Raw genomic sequence first — 4,806 nt, forward strand, 5'->3', positions numbered from 1 at the left:
ACACAAAACAGAGTTATCTGAAAAGAGGGAACCTCAATTGAGGTTGGTAGGATCCAGTTGTAAGACATTTTCCTAACTAGTGATCAATGAAGGAAGGACCAGCCCACGGTGGGTGGTGCCACCCCTGGGCTGGTGGTCCTGGCCTCTATAAGCAAGCAGGCTGAGCAACCCGCTGGGAGCAAGCCAGTAAGCAGCACTCCTCCATGGCCTCTGCATCAGCTTCTGCCTCCAGGTTCCTGCCCTGCTTGAGTTCCTGTCCTGACTTCCTCCAGTGATGGACAACAATGTAGAAGTGTGTGGCAAATAAACCCTTTCCTCCCCAAGTTGTTTTTGGTCATGGTGTTTTCTCACAGCAATAGGAACCCTAACTTGGACAGAGGGAATGTGGATCCTGGACCCAGATGAGGACAGATAACCACCTGGCCCCTGTAAGACGCACCTCTGCCCAGATTGCTCTCTCACGGATTATTGCTGCTCTGTGAACACTGCCTGGATGATGGTTGGCTCACTATTGGTGACATGAGCAACTGTCTGCTCTGTGTGTGTGTGTCTGTCTGTGTGTGTGTGTGTGTGTGTGTGTGTGTGTGTGTGTGTAAAAATTAATGTGAATTCAGGAACTTGTTGAAATTGTTTCATGTTTTATTCATCATTTTAGAGTGTGTGCTGGGGGAGGGGAGGGGTCCAGCCTTCAGACAGAGCCTGAAGTACAGGAGGAGAAATGGGGTGAGGGGAAGAGCTCATCATCCCTCCGCTTGGCCTTCCCACGAGTTCACTTGTCAGGCACATAGCCAGGGCCTCGTGGGAAATGGCCAGTCTACACTTGACAAGGCTTTCCTGAATGACAGCCGGTCCCCTTGTCCCAGCGCCTCCAGCAGGTGTTTCACTGTGGACTCAGCATGGAAGCAGCAGAGACAGCCTTTGCTAAGTTCAGCTACGTGGGGAGGCTGCTGGGAGCTCTTGGGACAAGAGCGGCTGAAGCATAGAGCCAAAGACATGATGTGAGAAGCGGCAGGCACAAACTGCTCACAACCGGACTGGGGAAGCATGGATCTGGCCTGAGCCCACCTTGAGCAAAGACACCCCTGAGGTAATTCCAGGAAACTGGAGGCCTGGCAGCTGGGAGTGGGTGCGAGCCATGGTCAATGCAATCACTGAAGAAGGACACACAGGTGTCTCCCATGGGGACACACACACCCCACTCCATCCAAAGCCTCTATCCATGAGTTCTGAGTTAGTTATTTTTGCCACCATGGCTTTTTTTTTTTCTTTCTTTCTTTTTTTTTTTTTTTTTTTTTTTTTAATTCTGGAAGCATTCACTTGGATTTTCCCTGCTCTGGTTTTCTTTATGTTTCCATAATCTCGAGGCTCCTGGGTGGTCTGGTTTCCGACAGGCAGCAGCGTCAGCTGGTTCTCACAGTCCATGTGCTCATGGAGGAAATGTGGCCTGAGCCGATGTCGCCCCACCCACAGAAAGGAAGTGACAGCTAACCCAATGTGGAGAAATCTATGGGCTATAGCCATCATGATGATTTTGGTTACAGAGAACAGGGAAGCCTACTTAGACAGCATTAAACAATAAGGATGATTTACTGGCTTGTGTGATGTAAAAGCCCTTCAGGAAAAGCTTGATCCAGCAACTTAGCTTAACAATATGTGGCAGGGGTGGGGGTTGGGGAGGGGTGTTTTCTCTGCTTTGGATTGCCAGAACTGGCTGTCCTTATTTACCGAGAGATCTGCCAGGAGTTCTCATGACAAAGTTACCAATATCGGAGAAGCATCTTTGCCCTGGAGTTCCCAGAAGAGGTCCTGGGATTCCAGCCGCTGGTGACCCAAGAGCAGAGCATTCCTCTCTCGTGTACAAGAGCCTGGGTTCACACTCAAGCCCAATCCTAAACCAATCACTAAGCCAGGATCTGGAGTCACTGACTTCCCACCTCCTCTGTGCCCTTCATCCTCACAGTGTGTCCTGAGGACAGTGAATGCCCCAGCTGTGTGATTTTGTGAATCCTTACAAACTCTCAGAGGTTGCCTGCTAATCCAGTTTTGTAGCTAATGGCACACATTAAGAGAATTGGCTTGCAGGATCAGAGGTGGGTGAGGCAGAGGCGGGATTGAAGCCAGGCCTCTCTGATCACCAAAATGTTGCATCGGTTACTTTTCTCATTGCTGTAACAAATTGCCTGACAAAACAACTTAATGGGGAAAAAAAATATTTATTTTGGCTCACAGTCTGAGAGTTCACAATAGATAACGGCAACAGGATGGCAAGGCAGCTGGTCACATTGTATCCAGTCAGGAAGCAGAGAGGGATACATGAGAGAGGCGCCGCTGATGCTCAGCTTGCCTCCTCTTCTTATTTAATCCACAGAACACCCACCCATATTAGACTCCGTCTTCCTACCTCTGTTACCCCAATCTAGAAACTCCCTCCCAGGCAGGCTCAGAGGCTTGTCTCCTAGGTGACTGATCTTGTCAAGTTGACAACCAATAGTAACTCATGAAAGATGCTTTCTTCAAGGCTGCCTAATACAAATAGCCAAAACACTAAGAATGTAACATTTATATAATTCCCGATTGTGTCATGGTTCTTCTTGCTATAGGTAGTTTATTATATATGTGCGTAATAATATAAATATATATGTAAAAAATAAAAAATATTTAATAAAAAAAGCAACATACACACACACACACACACACACACACACACACACACACACACACACAAGAAAAACAAAAATAGAAACAAAAGAAACCATACACACTTTGCTATTCTGACCTTGCCCCTAGCCTGACTCTGTAGCCAGTGCAAGGCCCTGCAAGGATTTGAGGAAATAGTGGGGGGAGGGTGCCATAGCTCTAGCTGAGCATCTGGTCTGTGCCAGCCATCCTGTCACGCTCCAAGAAGCCAGGAGTCCTTAGGAGCACACTAGCTTCTGTGGGCCTAGGGGTCCAGCAGACTGACTGTGTGGAAGCCCCCTGTGTTGTATGCACTGCTTCACTGAGTCCTGACAAGCTCCGGAGAGATGGATCCTAGATATTTTATCTCTGTGGGATCCCTGGGTGATCAGTGGTAGGGCAAGGTTGAGTAATTCCAGCTAACTCAGCTGGTTGGGCAGCTCCACCCAGCCTCGCCTTCTGGGGACTAAGGAGGCATTCAGCAAGGTTTGATTACTGAGGAGGCCGCTGTGCCCAGCCCGGGGCACTGGGACTCCATACCCAGAGGAGGGAGGCCAGCAGTGGGGTACAGCGAGCAGGGAAGACCTGCTGGAAAAAAACTGAGCTGTGGGAAGCAACGGCTCAGAATGCAAGTTCCTCCATGGTAAGGCACTGCGGACCACCTCCCACTGGTGCTCAGAGATTCACCTGTGAGGATGCCACACCCAGGAATTCCTGGCCTGGAGTCCCCATCAGGGAAACTTGTGTGGCTCTCTGGGAGTTACGCCAACCCCAGATTGGCACAGAAGTTATAGCAGCAGCATGTGGCCCTCGTCAGAGCAGCTTAGCCTGACAGTCACCCTATCCGACGGCTCTGCAGGTACCCAATAGCAGGGTGTCCAGGCAAGCACCATTGCCTAGAGGCCAAGGAGTTAGGACCCTACCTAGAGGCCGCACTACAGGTCCTATTTTGTCCCAAGACACAGCTCCTGGCCCTGTGCACACATGCATACATGCACACACACATACACATGGCTGTTTGACATATACACATGCACATACATAAACACATGTAGATGCACACATTGTACACATGCACACACATGTACATATACACACCCAGGCCCACACCCTCTTCCTCCAGGATGGCTCACTCTGCTGTCTTCCTCAGCCACCCTCCCCTCCCCCCAAGCTTCTCTCTCACCAGCTCTCTAACCTTAGTCCCTCACTGGACTTTCAGGAACTCTAACAACTCAATTGCCTAAGGACAGGGAACTGGCTCCCCTGGCCTCTCTAAACCTGCCATTCATTTCTCAGAGGCTTCCTTGGCGAGATAATGAGACGGAGAGCTACAGGGGCGAATAGCATGTTTTAGATACAGGTGGTTCTCAACATAAAATAGTTGGGTTTTGGGAGGAGTTTTGGGGGGGTTTTGTTTTTGTTTTTGTTTTTAGTTGGAGTAGGAAGCCGGTAAGATGGCTCAGTCGTTAAGGGTGTGAGCCACCAAACCTGATCGCTTGAGTTTGATTTCTGGGAACTCACAGACTATTAAAGTTGTCCTTTGACCTCTACATGTGCACCACGGCTCAAGTTTATACACATACACACATAATAATAATAATAATAATAATAATAATAATAATAATAATAATAAACAAACAAATTATAACCTAGTCAGACAACAGAATGCTTGCTTAGCATGTACAAGGCTCCTGTTTTCACTGCATAGAAAATAGCCTGGGAAAGCCAAGTAAGACACCACATTTCCAGCTTGTGCATCGTCTCGTTTCCATGCACACATTACCATCTGCTGTACGGGCTACCAGCTTCTAACTCAGTACTATGGTCCCTCCGCTGTGGAATTCGTTCCAAGAGCTGCTGGTGATTCAGGCCACAGTCACGCTACCCATCCTACCACTTGACTCTAGATCCCCTGCATGACGAATCTGCTTCCCTCTTCCATAATTCTAAAGGAGCTTCATGATAAACTACACATCCACTAGCAAGGACTGTTTCTAGACCCACAAGACACCTGATGGTTCCAGTTAGTTCTACCCAGAGCCTTTCAAAAACAAGGATAGAGGAGAAAGCACAGCTCTCTCCCTAGCAAGACTCTGCTTTCTTGTGGGGCCTACAGATTGGGCTGGCAGC

General features: G+C 48.7%; 1 non-coding gene across 1 annotated transcript; it reads left to right on the forward strand.

Annotated features, from left to right (window-relative positions):
• The first annotated feature begins 4,717 nt into the window (after positions 1–4,717).
• Positions 4,718–4,806, forward strand: LOC127212106 (small nucleolar RNA SNORA49). The gene has a single exon (XR_007833490.1). It is a non-coding gene; the product is annotated as a small nucleolar RNA SNORA49 (small nucleolar RNA).

This window comes from Acomys russatus, chromosome 29, assembly GCF_903995435.1.
Source record: "Acomys russatus chromosome 29, mAcoRus1.1, whole genome shotgun sequence".
In the NCBI taxonomy this organism is placed as follows: Eukaryota; Metazoa; Chordata; class Mammalia; order Rodentia; family Muridae; genus Acomys; species Acomys russatus.